Raw genomic sequence first — 16,104 nt, 5'->3', positions numbered from 1 at the left:
GAGGGTATATATATCCACTTTTGTAAAGAGAATATATCAACTCTAAATGACAAAGTTAAGAGATATATTAGGCTCTATTGCTTAAATTTAATTTGTGATGATAAACATAAATATCACTCCCAATCAGTTTCTAAGCATAAAAATGACAATCATAATCACAAACTAAGGAATTATTGCCTTTTCTTTAAGTATTTTAAATTAAATACAGATGAAAATGAATTTTTAAAATTCCAAATAGTTTTCAAAACATACTTTTAAATTATTGTTTTGTGGGAGGAGGGGGTAGGGGTGGTCAGTAATTGGGGGATAGGGATGGTCAGCGGTTGGGTGGGATAAAAGAAATTAAAAATTTTAATATTTAAGTATTTTTTAAAAATAATTTTTTAAAATTTTAATTTTTTGGTTGGGGAGGGGAAGGGGGCGCTGGGAGTTGGTTTGGGGTATGGAGGGTCGGGGTAATGTGGGGGTAAGAAAAAAAATGTAATTTGAGGTTGGATGAGAGTTTTGGAGGGAAGTCATTTTTCTTAAATTTGAGAAAAATAGACTAATTTAAAAAAAAAATCAAAATATTTAAACCAATCAAAAAAGAGAAAATTAGACCAAACACACAAAGTTGCTTCAAATTCTTGGTAGTTTGCGGTTCTTTATTTTCTAACATTTATGCGATATTTATTATAGTACATTACATAATTACATTTGAACAAATAGTCTCAATTTCCTATAAATCATTTATCCAAGATCACGCACAAAATACAGTGATGCGCCTTTTACTAAATTTAGAATCTGCAGATGACCTCATACCTGGAATTTCAGAAAGTTTGAAAATAATAATGATGGCGCCTTTAATTACTAAATTGTTGTATTTTAATAGAAGTCTATTTTGCATTTACAAGTCTAGTTTGTTCCAAAATAAGCATCATCTTAAAGAAGAAAAATATTCAGAAATAAGTGTCACTTTAGAATTCAAGACAAATATTATATCTTATACTCCATTTTCTTGGTGATGTATAATTTTCAAGAATATTTATTAAATAGAAATAACTTAACAAATTAGATATTATATTTATTAATTTAATAATGAATATAATTTTAACTAAGATAATACTTATTTCGGGACAGAGAAATTATTTTTTCAGTTAAAAAGGCATATTAATATAGATATTTAATCCGCAAAAAATGGGAGGATCTCTCCTCCCATAATAGTGTCGTTATTACAAACTTGGCCAAAAGACTAGCCTTCAGTAATAGGGTTATGCAAACAAGTTTTTCTACTAAAATAAGTCCCAACTATATCTACCCAAATATGCTTTTTTGCTGCCATAGGTGGGATCATTAACGCTTCTCCTTCATTCAAGTCACCAGACCTCACTCCTTCCTTGCACAGGATGTCCACTACTCTGTTTTGTTCCCTGAATATATAGATCAACAATGCATTCCCTAACATCTGAATCAATAACTTGCACTCAAGAATAATGTTAGTAAATAGAGAATTACCATGATTTATCATTCTGATTACCTCTGTGGAGTCAATGTTGATTTCCAGAGGATTAAAATTATTTTGAAAGGCTATGTTGAGGCCTTTGTGGAAGGCTTGCAGCTCTGCAAGCACTGGGTTTCTGTGAGGGATCTTTTGCATGAAACCAATGCACCAGTCGCCTCTATGATTTTTAATTACCCCACTTATACCACCCATGTTGGTGGAGTTAACAGTGGCCCCATCAGTGTTAAGCATGAAGTGTCCTGTGATAGGCGGATTCTATTTGACTTGAATGATGTCGGATGACAAGATGGTATTCGGTCACTTGGTTAAGGACTTTAGAGAATGAGATACTATCTTTTTTCTGATTAAAAACTTTCTCATTATGTTGGATTCAAATATTCCAGAAGCAAAAAGGGATAAGAGCTTCCCAGGTAATGGTTTTATTATAGTGTGTGCCTTTGCTCTCTTTCCAAATGGATTTCCAGTTGTCACAAGTGGTGGATGAGATATTAATGGTCCAGTGGAGCGTGGTATTGAGTTTTGTCACGATCCGATCTAGGGCCTAATCGTAACACGACGATCGAAACCCTGAAGGGCTCCAACCAAGCCATGTACATATCATAAGCATACATAAGGTAAAATTTTAAAAGCAGAAACATCATAAGAGAGCCTAAACCATGAATAGAAATCTGAAAATGTTTTATGATAACATAGACTCAAACATATGTCCAATGAGATGCCTCTAAACATGAGTAAGGGCGGGGGCTAAGACATGTCCCTAGCTCACCCTCAATATACAACATAAGCAAAAGTCTTTTGAAAAGAGAATAGTAACCAACTTGAAACTAGTCCCCGGTCAATGAGGACTCACCACAACACCTTCGGATAGGAACGCCTACTAGTTACGTGGACGATAAGGATCTTCAACCTCAACCCCTATATTATGAGACAATGTAGGCAAAAAGTAGGCATTAGTACGTTGGAATGTACTAAGTATGAGGGCGTGACATGCAACGTAAATCATGGAATACAAAGGTCAAGTAAAACACATGTTAAGTTGGAATACGTAAAGTCATAAGAAAATTATATTGACCAAAGCATTTAAAAGCATAAGTTCAAAATCATAACATACTTAAGAAATCATACATATGTGGGATAGGAACCATAACCGACAATAAGACTATGCGAGCTATAATATGGAATTCGATGATACCCACATCGAGAAGGAGGAGGCTACTTTGCCAAGGTAGACTCCTAATCATGAACATGTTCTTTTTATGGATCCACTAGCTAGGCCATCAAGGCAACCTACGGTGGCACGTAGTTTATGGGATATGAGCCTGCTACTAAGGCTTTTGGTAGGGCCCCCACCTCAAGTCCACTCGGTGCTAAGTCAAATCCCACGAAATACATACATAACATAAGATCATAATATCATATATCATAGTCATGTTCATAGGCTTGAAATCATAAAGTAACTCATTTTCATAACATACTTGTAATGTGAGAATTTTCCTTTCATCATTACAATCATTTTTGCATAACTCATATCAATAGACCTTAGATCACCACATAGGATCCTAAGTCACCTTACTTCATAACTTGCATGAAATTCATACCTTGAAACATACTTAGAATTCATGATCATCATGGAAACACATAGTCATAATTCATACTTTGAAAATTCATTACCATAGCTTGAATCTTGAAATTAGGGCATGACTATAATGCATGTTCAATTGACTTGAAAATCATGAAATTTACTTGAAAACATGCACAATCATAAAGTTTATATCAGTTCATACATAATTTATATAGCTAATATCTTTTAGAAGTATGAATCAAAATACTCATAATTTACATCATGAACCCTAGAAATCAAAGTAGGAGAATTCATGAAAAAACTCTTCAATTTAATTCAATAACCATCAAATTATATCAAAATAGACTTATGATCATTCTTTAAATTAAAATTCATTCAATTGGACTAGAGATCACAAAACTCGTAAAATATCATACTTTAATTTGATAAAAAACTTGAGAAATTGATTGGGCTTCATGGAAGAAAGGATCCATGAATCAATAACCACATACATTGAGTGAGAACACCAATTAATTTGGAAGAACTTGAGAGTTTTGATGGAGAAATTGAGTGAATTTACTTTGAAGTCTTTAATGAAACCCTTGAGAGCCTTTTTGTAGACAGAGAAATATTTGATAGATGAATTGTAGAATAATGAATTGAATTAGAGGTTTAGGTAAATTTATAGAGTTGAATTAGATACTAAAAACGTTAAGGTTCATTAACTAATAATTTGGAAAAAGTCTAAAACGCCCTAAAAAAACTAAATTCGGCCAAGACACTCTCCCGGGTCCGCGACGCGAACCTGTCGCGACCAAGTCGGCCAGAAGACTGTCCCCAGGTCTGTGACGTGGTCCTTTTATGGACTACTCTGTCTTGTGCGTCTTTTCAGGTCCACGACGCGATCCTGTCGCGGACCACACTGTTTTGTGGTTTCTTCGAAAATCTTTCTTCCGTTCTACGGGGCCTAAAAATCCACTGATACCATTTTCCCGCAGGTTTTGACCCCCTGATCGATAATACGAACTCGGATTTTCCAAAAAAAAATAAGAATAATATGTTACACGAGCGGCCTATTTCCAAGGCATTATTAAGGTATATATATGTATGTATATATATATTATTTTATTTTAATTCTGAGGGTTGTTACAAGTTTACATCTTCCTAAAACTTGGACGCATTAGGGCACTTGAAGAAGATGTGTTTGATGTCTTCCGCAAAGAGGTTGCAGAAAGTACAAGTAGGATTTAAGGAAATCCCAATTCTGTGGAGGTATTTGCTTGTGGGGAGCCTACCAAGATATAGTAGTCCAAGGAATGTTTCAATTTTGTTGGGGCCAACAATTTTCAAAATTCAATTGAAGTTCCTGAGAGGATGTGGTGGATTATTGGTGGAGGAGTTATGGATAAGCATGTAGGCTGATTTGGAGGGTGAAATGTCCCCTTGAGGTGAGGTTCCATCCTAGCTTGTCATTGGCATGCCATTCAGGGTGGAGTTGAATGGAGTTGATGTTACTGATCAGGATGTCAGAGAACTGAAAAGAACTGTCATTGAGATCCCATTTCTCATTCTTCTAGATGTTAAGGACTTTAGGATTCTCTTCCCCCATATTTAGAGGGCCATGGAGGGTGTTCCTAATGGAATCTTGGTTAGGGATCCATTTTTCATGGATTAGACTGACATTCATACCATTAAGAATAGACCACATATGTCCACCTAAGCTATCTTTCCAACCGTTCAGGGCACATGTCCAAGTTCTAGAATTTGGGCATTTTCTCTAGTTCAGATTGTTCTTAAAATGTTTAGAGAGGAGGACATTACTCTACAAACTGTTTGGGTTATAAAAGAGTCTCCAGGCTAGACTAGCATGGAAAGTTTTATTCCTGATTTCACTCTTTTGAATTCTCAATCCACCTATATCTTTGGAGTCAGTGACTGTGTCCCAGCTTATTTAGTGGAGCTTTCTTTTCTCCATGTTGGATCCTCAGATGAAGTCCCTTTGGATTTTGTCAATGGTGTTGTTGACTTTGATGGAAATTTTAATGAATTACATGATGTGATTGGGTATACTACGAAGGAATACCTTGGCAAGGATAGTTTTGCCAGTCATATTCATGAATTTGATTTGCCAGCCAGCAAACTTATTGTTCATGTTGTCAATAATGAACTGAAAGTCACTATTAATAGGCTTCTTTTGAAAGATAGGGAATCCCAGGTACTTACCAAATGTGTTTCTAGGCTTCATGTTTAGGATAGTACAACAAGATTTGGCAATATCAATGTTACAGTTAGAGCAGAAGATGACTTTGAACTTATTGGTGTTGATGCTTTGCCCAAATTTGGCATAGAAATCCTTAAGGGTATTAAGAATGGAAGAACAGTTGGCTTGGTTAGCTCTGGCAAAGAGGGTTAGGCCATCAGCAAAAAAGAGTTGGGACAGTTTGGGGCCTTTATGGGAAATTTTGATGGGAGTCCAAAGATTGATGGAACCTTCTTATTAATGTCTCTACAAAGTCTTTCCATACAGAGGATAAAAAAGTAAGAGGAGATGGGGTTATCTTGTCTAATTCCTTTTTAAGGTTTGAAGGAATTAATTTTCTCACCATTGACCAGAACACAGATGGAACTTCCACTAACACAAGACATAATGAGCTTACTAAGACCGGGGGAAGTTAAATTATTTGAGCGTACTCCTGATGAAAGACCATTCAAGCATGTCAAAGGCCTTTTCCAAATCAATTTTGAGGATCATATTGGCATATTTCCTTTTCATTCTTTTGAAATGGGAGATGTATTCTTGGACAATAATGGCATTGTCTGAGGCTCTTTTGTTAGAGATGAAACTGGTTTGGCATGGACCAATAATGTGGTTATGGAGAGACTTGATCCTGTTAACCACAATTTTGGTCACAAGCTTATAAACAGTGTTACAGAGTCCAATGGGTCTGTAATTCTTAAAAGTGGTAGAATCAAAGCATTTAGGGATGAGCACACGGAGGGTCTGATTTACAATCTCAGGCATAAGGTTACTGTAGAAGACCTCTTTACAGAAAGCTGAGGTTTTGCTCCTAACCAAGTCTCAATACTTTTGGTAAAAAAGGGGGTACAGGCCATCAGGCCTAGAGGCTTTAAAAATGATGAAGGACTTGATAGTTGTGAGAATTTTAGAGTCCTGGAGGGAGGTCAAGTCTGAGACTGTCTTTGCTAGGAATAGAGGAATTATTGATGAGGTAATCATTCTCAATGAGATGAGAGTGCAGGAGACTAGTAGTGAAAATGGAGGAGAAGTATGATTGAACATAGAACGCAATGTCTTTTTTGGTGCAGAAGACATGATGGCCTACAGATCCTATTCTTCCTTCTTCTATTAAGAGTGGATGTATGGAAGAATCTAGTATTAGCATCTCCTTGGCTAATTCAGTTGATTCTAGATGTGGTTCTCCAAAAGTCCTCTTTAAATTTGAGGAGAGTGTCATACTCAATCGGGAGTTCATTCTCTAGGTCATAGAGAAAAGCACTATTATAGTAATTAGGGGAATTCTGGATGCCTTGGAGTCTGGCAGTGCTTTTCTTCATTTTGCAGAAAATGTTACCAAAGGTAGATCTGGCCATGGTTTGGAAAAGGTCAATGGCTTTAGGAAGGACTTCAAAGTTGTCAAAGCTCTGATATACAAGATTCCTAAAGATGGGATGGCCACACCACATAGGCTCAAGCCTAAAAGGCTTCTTAAGATTGTTAGTATGGGAGGGACTAAGATTAACCTTCAGAGGATAGTGATCAGACTTAGTTTTAGGAAGATGGGTAATAGTGGAGTAGGGGAATCTAATAACAAAAGAGTTATTTTCTAAGCATCTATATAATCTCTCCAAGATAAGGCTACACCTATTTCTATATCTCATATTGGTTCTGGTGTAGTTACACCCTTTTAACCCTATGTCCATCAAGTTACAATTGTCAAGGCAGTTTTTGAAAAAGGCATCTCTATAATTATTAATTTGGTTACCACCTCTTTTCTTATTCACTTTAAGGATTTCATGAAATTACATCCCATAAACCAATCTCCTTTAACATTTCTAGAAGATTGGAGAGTACCACAGTCTAACCCTAGCATCAAAGTCATTACTAGCATAGAATGCAGTAATAAGCCAAGGATTAGGGTCTGGGATTACCTAGACCATGGCGTGAATACTCTGGCTAGTGATGGAGTTATCCTCAAGCATGAGAATCTCCTTCTTCCACATTATCACCATCCCAACAAAGAGGCCCTCGGCCGGAGACTGAATGTACGCATCGTAGCGTTGAACTTCGGTAAGGTGTTTGTGGTCGGTCATCCAAGTGTCTAGAAGAATAACCATCACCGTTTTATCTGTCTTGACCATGGATTCGCAGTGCCTCCTAAAGTTTGCACTGTTGCACCCCTAACATTCCAGATTATGAAATTCATTGGCATTTCTGGGGACGATGACTGTGTTAAGGGCTTCTTCCCCTTGCTCACCTAGGGAGGTCTCTAAAGATCTATCCACGATTTTATGGAGAAGGCTATTGGGAAGTTGCCTCTTTCGCTCCTCAGTTTCATGAAGAATAGGGTTAGATATTTTGGTCCGAATATGACATAAGCTTCTCTTAATAGGCCCTTGAGTTCATTTCTTATGGGTTTTTCCAATACGACGACTTGAATTCTTTGCTCCCCAAGGGAGGCTAGGAGAAGTTCCAATTCCTCCTTGCTTTTCTTTATTATTTTGCCTTCTGTCTGAGGGAGAGCTGGGAGTGGCATTTGCTGAGCTAGGGGAACAAAGGTCGGGTTCGGTAGTTTATTTGATGGAGGCTTCATAGGAAAAAATGGAGTGTTCTGAAATATTTGTGACATGAGGAGGTTGAGTTCCGCCATTGATAATGGGTTTGGGGAACCCATGATTTGCGCATGTAGCAGGGCTTGGGACCAGACCAGTTATTCCACATTGTCTATGCATGATTCAAGCCTTCTTTCACAATGTGGGCTAGGAAGGCAGGGTTCTGGATGAGGAGGGTGATCGATTTCTCATGTGCTTTTTTGGAAGTAGATGGTTTCTGTTTCCTAGAATTTTAGGGGGAGTGAACTTGACAGCTCCTTAGAATATGTCCCATTTTTCCACAACATGTACATAGGGTCCCTTCCCCCTCGTAGATGACCTTCTGAACATGGTTCCCAATTTGGATGGAGTTTTTGACAGGGGAATTCAGCGGAACTTATATGCAGAGTCTCGTGTACCTACCTCGTAACATTGAGGAGGTGTATGTATCAATTTTTAGCAGCTTGCCCAGTTTCCTATCGATTTTTTCTAGAATATTCTTGTCGTAGAACTCCATTGGTAGTTGTGGCAGTCTAGTCCAAATTGTTGTGTGGGATACAGTGGCAGCTTCTGGGACAAAGTTTGGCTCCCATCTCTTGACGGATAGAAAGCTTCCTACGAAAAACCACAATCCTTGGTGAAGAGCTTTGCTCATTTTTTCTTCCATGTTGAATTAGGCAATGTAGAGTCCCACCCCAAGTCTATAGGGGTGAGGGGTGAGGTGGGTTTCCACATTTCTGTAAATTTATTTTTCAGATAAGCATGGGCCACTTTCCTCCCAAATAGTTTAACTATCAGAGAGTTTTACCAAGGGCTGTAGATCCTTGCCTTTTCTTCTTCCGTGAGGACAATGGGTTCGGTGGAAGGTTTCGTGTCTCCTTCGACATATTGCTCTCCGAGTGTATACGAGAGATTCAGTTCCTTTCCTTTATTGAGGAGGACTTCCTTAAAGGGACAGAGGAATATTACTCCTTATGTCCATATTTACTTGCCCACTATACTAAAAGTAGATGTCCAACAATACTTGTCCAATTTATGAAATGAAAAGATAATTTTACACTTAGTTCCTAATTTACCCTCATCATTAATTATAGTCATTTTTCTATTACATTTTTCAAGACATTATATTTGTTATATTCAAAAGGTGATATGGTAAAATTCTCCTTCTATTTATGATTTTTTAAGAAGTGTGCAAAATCAAAAATGGAAAAGTACTTTAATTAGTTGATGATATCCTTTGCAAGTTGCAAGGGATAAAGCAAATGTCCACATACCAAATTGGCATATCATCACCCTTGTTCTATACAATTTGTGTATTTTTGGCACTTATACGTATATACATTTTATCGTGTCAACGGACGTATGAATATGCTTTATTTATGATTTTAGGGACGTGGTCTTACGTCAAAGTAATGCTCCCTTAATGCCCATAGGCCCTTAACAGAAATCGAATATTATCTTTAAAAACAATACGAAATTAAAAAATATAGCTCATGAACTTTTTTGATCCATATCCATCGAAATTGTGTTATAAAAGTATATTATTTTCTATGTCAGCAGAGAAAGAAGGATACGTAAAAGAAAATAAGCTGAAATGATTATTATTTCACTTATAATTTTATATAGTGCCTCCAATTTAATAGAATATTGTCTTAATACTCTTAATCCAGAATTTAGAGGGTCCCATATCGATGTGAACCCACAAACTCATATCTTTACATTGTTTTCTCAAATTGTTTGATTATGTGTAATTACCCTTAAGGTCATTTTTTTGAAATTTTTGTAAAATGATCATTTTATTTATCTCTTTAGATGCCCCGAGTCATTTCTAATTGTTATCGGGTGTTGATTTTTAGAAAATTCTATGAAAAGTTAAGTCCTTGAAAATTTTGAGTTTCATAAGCTTTAAGTATTAAAAAGTGGTATTTTGGGTCAATTGGAGCTACGGGTCTCGGAATGGAATTCCGTCGATTCCAGCAGCTCCGAAATATCGAAATAGGCTTAGGAGACTTTACGGAATCAGTTTTGGAGCTGTAACGAAGATTTGAGGCCTTGAGTTGAGAATTTGAGGAACTTTAAGCCAAGGTTTGACTTTGGTCAACTTTTGGAGTTCCGATGCTCGGAATGGAATTTCGACAACTCCGTTGGATTCAGGAGATGATTTTTGGTCTAGAAGAAGTGTTGGTTGAATTTTTAGAGGTTCCGAGTCCATTTTGGTATTTTGAAGGCCTAAGTTAGTTTAGTTGCGACTTTTTGAGTTTTGGGTCAACGAGATCTCGGATTCAAATTCTGATGGTTTCATCAGCTCCGGAATGACCAAATTAGGCTAGTAACACTATTGAAATGACTATCGAGGCAATTGATACGAGTTTGGGGCCATTTGGCGCTTTTGACTTTGAAACTTAGCCTATAGTTGACTTTGGTCAACATTCTTGGAAAACGCACTCGAATAAAATTCTGACAGCGCGGCTAGTTCTGGAATATTAATTTTGGTCAGGAACGACCTTTTGTTCACTTTCCGAGGCTTCCGGGCAAATATCGAGGCCCGTTGTGGAAAATGGCTCTTGGGTGTGGGACCTATTTTTTAATAAAATGATCTCGTATGGAATTATGAATGCGTCATTGAGTTCGTAATGTCGAATTTAGTGGGGTAGCATATTTAGTTTATTTTTATCGGATTCCGAACGAATTCCGAGCACCCCATCGGAGATTTTGGAGATTTTCCAAAATCTCATTTTGACAGCAGCTGGTGCAATCCCATTTTGGGGATTTTTCTCCAACTTTAAAACCCCATAACTTGAGTTATATAACTCCAAATTAGGTGATTCAAAAGGCAAAATTGTGAGGTTTTTCGTGGAGAACGCATTGGAGAGATTGAAAACTGATTTAGAGCATTCGATTCAGGTAAAAATCGCGATTTTAATTGCAGCTGTGTCCATTTTCGGATTTAGTTTTTGAAGAACTTTGAGTAATTGTTTCTTGACTTATATAAATCCGATTTTGGTGATTCAAGGGTCTAATTTCAAGAGAATTTTGTGAGGAATCTCAGAAAATGCGAGAAGAAGCTTCGTTCGAGGTAAAAATGTGTTTTAAGTTACTGATTTAGTCATTTTCGGAATAAAATTTTATGGAATTTTGGAAGAGTGTATCTTGGTCAATATAACTCCTTTTTGAGTGATTCTTGAGGCTAGATTGTGGGGGTTTTCGCAAGGAACGTCATGGTATAATTTGTTTTGATTGAAAGATTTTCGTTTTTGAGAAATCGACGTGTAAAGAGGCTGCCTTATATCGTTTTCTTAGTTTAAAAATGTGGAAATTGATTTTTGATCGTCTTACGTAACTCCCCACCCCGAATTATGTTATAAATCTGGTTTGTGAGCTTGGGGTGACGTTTAGAACCTGTTTTGGGGGTCAAATCCAGAATTTCGTATGTGGGTCCACAAATCCCGTTTTCGACCCCAAAATTGGTCCGTCTCCAAAAATTATGAAATTAGTGTATAAACGACCGTATTGACGTCGTGGTTCTATTTTTGACAGCTTGGAAATATTCTGAGGTAGTTCGGAAGGAAAAATCTCCGACACAGTGATTTAGAGCCCGCATGTTTAGCTTACAAGTAGGCTACGGTTTTACCTTTCTTTAGATTGAGCTGGAAAGTGTGAAAGCATGTTGAAATAGTTGGAATTTGGGTTGGGTAGTTTGATTGTATATCTTAGGTGTTAGAATTCATGCTTTAGGCTTATTATCGAGTTTTCGGATATTTAGAAGCATGTGTATCTTGTCATTATTTGTTAGCATTACAAGGAGAGTTGAATGAGTATGTTGTTGATACGGTGGGGTATGTTGTCCTTAGTAGAGGATGTAAACTTGCTTTAGATATCCCGGCGTCGCTCCGGTAGACTTAGATCCTTGTAGAATGGTGTAGTGGGCTGGTGCCTGGTAGTTTGGCCTTAGCTAGGTGTTACTCTTGCTCTTAAATATACCATCAGCCATAACTCGGTATAATCGTGACTTTCGTGATGCGTCGACAACACTAGATTTCGTGATCGTTGACTTTGGCTCCGGTTTTAATTTTGGCGGCATATTGGTTGACTCATCGGGATGGAGATTCTCGGTACTATTATTGTTTAGTTGGAAAGGAGAATATTCGGCACCATAGGATAAAATATCTATGAGCATCCGGGTACCCAGTCCCGGCCTCCATTCTGAATTATCGGGGAGCATCCGGGTACCCAGCCCCGGCCTCCGCTGACTTGCTAGTATGACGAGCATCCGGGTATCCAGTCCTGGCCTCGATCATATCGATGTGTTACAGCGAGCATCCTGGTACCAGTCCAAGCCTCGACCGCACCGATGTAATACGGCGAGCATCCGGGTACCCAGTCCTGGCCTCGACCGCACTTATGTATTATGCCAAGCATCCGAGTACCCAGTCTCGGCCTTGACCACTTTGAACATTCGGGTGAGCCTCTAGGTCCCAGTCCCAGCCTCGACCCCTAAGTCACCACTAGATCGATTGACTCTTAGAGATTCTGGGTTTGGAAATGATATAGTACTTCGGCTCCTAACATCGCAGATTTTTGGTTCCTAGCCTTGGTAGTTGTAGCTATCCTGTGTACTCGGCGGGCTTATGGGGGTTCGTCCGAATTTTTATTTAACTTGCGCACGAGTGTCCCGGTTGGGCTTATGGGGGCCCAGTTGGGTATAATTAGCTGTAGTTTTCATAGGTAGTACTCTTTTCCCTTTTGATGCTTATGTTGACTCCTATTTAGGCTATTCTTCTTTTTCATATTGTTTTTACCTTTTCTGCTCAGTCGGCCTATGATGCCTACTAGGTACCTGTTGTCTTGGTACTCATACTACACTCTGCATCTACTTTTGTGATGTAGGACCGAGCACCAGCTATCGTCGTGGATAAATTGAGTCTGTTGCAGTCAACTTCGGAGACTAGGGTTGAGTACTTGGCGTTTTTAGATCATTCCTGTCTCCTTCAGCATGAATGGCCCGTCTTTTGCCTTCTGAGACTAGCCAGCTGTTTTATATCTTTTCGGTCCACTTTCGGGACTTGTACTCGTATTTTATTTTGTAGCAGCTCTGTACTTGTGACTTCCAGGTTCTATGAGGGATCTTTAGTTGTTTAAAACATGTTTTGGTTTACTTTCGCTTATTCATTTTGTTTACTTTTATAATTCGATGCTCTTATATAGTTTCTGCCCTCAAACACATTACTTGAAGTTCCGAGTTAACGGGTTGGCTTACCTACTAAAGGGTTATAGTAGGTGACATCATGACCTAAGGAATTGGATCGTGACATTATGCTTATAAGTGGATTAAATAAGCTCATAAAGATTTTTTTGGCTAGTATATATAAATAAAAATAAATATTTGATAAATATTAAAAGTGTTTTAAAGTCAAAATCAACTAAATATCAAGTTGATCACCCTCAACTTAATATCAATTTATTGTTTTATAACTCATTTAGCACTTTTGACTTGACCAGATTTTTAATGATCTTATCTTTAATATTTTTTATTATTTTTCAAATACTCTTTCTAAGACTACTACTTTTTAATTCTCTCTCTAGCATATTTCCTTGTCATTGATTTCTAAGAAAATACTTTTGGTACTTTATCATATAAACATTAGTTTAGGAGACTTACGAATTTCTCCTTTACGAAAGTAAATTTGCATTAAGCATAGCTTGAGTTACCATCGGTAGGAATCATCACAAAGTGGAAGAGTTACTTGGTTCTACAACCTAGACGTTTTTGGAAGATGAAGAATTTTTTGATAGAACCCTAGCCATTACACTAATATTGAATATTCCTATTCTTCCGACACTTATAATGTTGTATTTATACATTATAGGCTAGAGTTTAAGAGATGGAGCTAATTAGCACTCCTTATAAATGAATTGAATCCAATAATTATTTTCAACAACTTTTAAATTTATATTTTTTTTGTATATAATTTCAAGGATATTTGAGTCATTTTAATAGATAAATGCTTATTAGCACCTTTAACCAAATACACTAATTAACGACTTATTATTAGCTTTTGTACTTCTATCAATACACATAATTACTCATTTATAAAATTTATTCCACCATCTAAAAATAGTTTTTAGCACTTGATGCTTATTATTTATTAACTACTTTTGATCAGCTAACTCAAATGACTATATTATCTTACTACAAGGTTAAAGGAAAATAAATAAAAATAAGCTCAGCTTTTGGATCCATAGACATCAAATAACTTGTTTGAAATTAAATTAAGTGCATCATGACATATATGAAAATATAAAAGGTGTATTTGGAGCTGAGTTATATTACAGAGCGTGCAGATTGTAATTTATTTTGCTTTTTACACCTTCAATCTAATTTATATGCTAATTAACTAGCTTTTTTTGTTTGATTAAAAAAAAATATCAAGGCAAAAAGAAAAAGAAGCATCTTTGGAAGTACAGAGGAGTTGGCTGAGGAGGATTAAAGAAACAGGAAGGTCGATACTTTTACAATTTGAACATGTTATAACATATCAATTCGGGAGAAGATTAGAGTGATTTTTGTGATGGACAAGACGAGAAGAGAGGTTGAGATGATTCGAACATATGAAGAGGAGGTGTGTGGATGTGCCAGTAAGAAAGTGAGAGAGGTTGGCTACAGCAAGAGTAAGGTAGAGGTAGGTCGAAATAAAACCGGGGGAAGATAATTAGATAGAACATGATACAACATTTGGTTACTGAGGACATGACCTTTAATAGGAAGGTTTGGAGATCGAGGATTAGAGTAGAAAGTTAGTACGTACTACGTAGCCAATGTTATTGCCCCTTTTTTGGAAGAGGTAGGAAGCTAACCTCCTCTTCTCTTGATCTCCTTATTAGTAGTAGGGCAGTCCGGTACACTTAAGGTTTCGCTATGCGCAGGATCCGGGAAAGGGCCCGACTACAAGGATTTATTGAGACAAGAGTAAGATATGTACATCTTATCTTACTAAACTTTACTTATGAAATCATATTAAATATGCTATTGCTATAACATATAACATATCTAGTTTATTCATAAATAAAAATTTCAAACATTAAATAATCTCTAAGTTGAGCCCAATAATTTTAAAAGTTCAACTCTCATACTAGACTTATTCTTTTTGAAGTGATAAAGTTGTGGAGGAAAGAAGGGTTTGAACTAAATTGAGCGTTATTTGAAAAAAAAAAATAGAAAATATAACAGAAAAAGATTATTCTAAGCTAGCGTTTAATCATAAAGTTTCAAATTTTTTTGATAAGTTATTTTTGGGTTAAGTTTTGGGTGAAGTTTCACCGTGCATTTATTGATCATAAATTTTGAGAAAAATATTTGGCTTTTAAAAAAAATAATTTATACCCATAAATTATTAAAATTATTAAAATCATCATAAGTTTGTATAATTATTTTATAATTTCGTTAAAAATAACCTTATAACATAATAGATGACAATCAAAAACAACAATATAGGCAAGAGCAGTACAATAATCACACTCTCAAACTTGTCACTGATTCAGGATAAATTTAACCTTATTAAAATCAAGTTGTTCCTTTTTATGGAGTTTGTTGTAGATAGATATTAATTGGGATTAATAGATGATGGGTATTTTATAAAATATAAAAAAATTGGGGTAATTTTTAAAAATTCGAAATACTAGGATTTGACCCAAATTCTAATTTTTTTTCTAGACTTTGTAATTTGATATATTTGTTAAATATATTTGTCAAGTAATATTAAATTATATGATCAAATAATAATTCTCAAAAAAAAATCAAATTTTTTTCAACTATATTTGTGATCAAACGGCAGAGTGCAAAAGGGGCACTAAATACTAGCTAGCTGCCCAAAGGTTAAAAAAACTAGCAGGCCGAGTCCCTATTAATTTACAATTGGGCTTTTATATAGTGTTCATCAACCCTTCTCGTCCCCTTTCTTCTCTGCTACACTCCTATCTCATCCTCCTACTCTTCCTTCCTTCTGATGAAAAACGAAAATCAAACTAGTTGGACTGATAAATGGGGCAACAAAAGCGGTAACAAAAAGATGGAGAAAGTGACGGCGGTGGCGGCGGCGGGGTACGACAAGGCAAAGGCGGCGGCGGCTATCGGAGCAGTGAAGGCTAAGGCGGCGGCTGTCGTCGGTGCTAGCAAGGTGAAGAGTGGAACTTCTACTGGATTCAAATGGATTAA

This window comes from Solanum dulcamara, chromosome 6, assembly GCF_947179165.1.
Source record: "Solanum dulcamara chromosome 6, daSolDulc1.2, whole genome shotgun sequence".
Lineage (NCBI taxonomy): Eukaryota > Viridiplantae > Streptophyta > Magnoliopsida > Solanales > Solanaceae > Solanum > Solanum dulcamara.
This window is presented reverse-complemented; position numbering follows the sequence as displayed.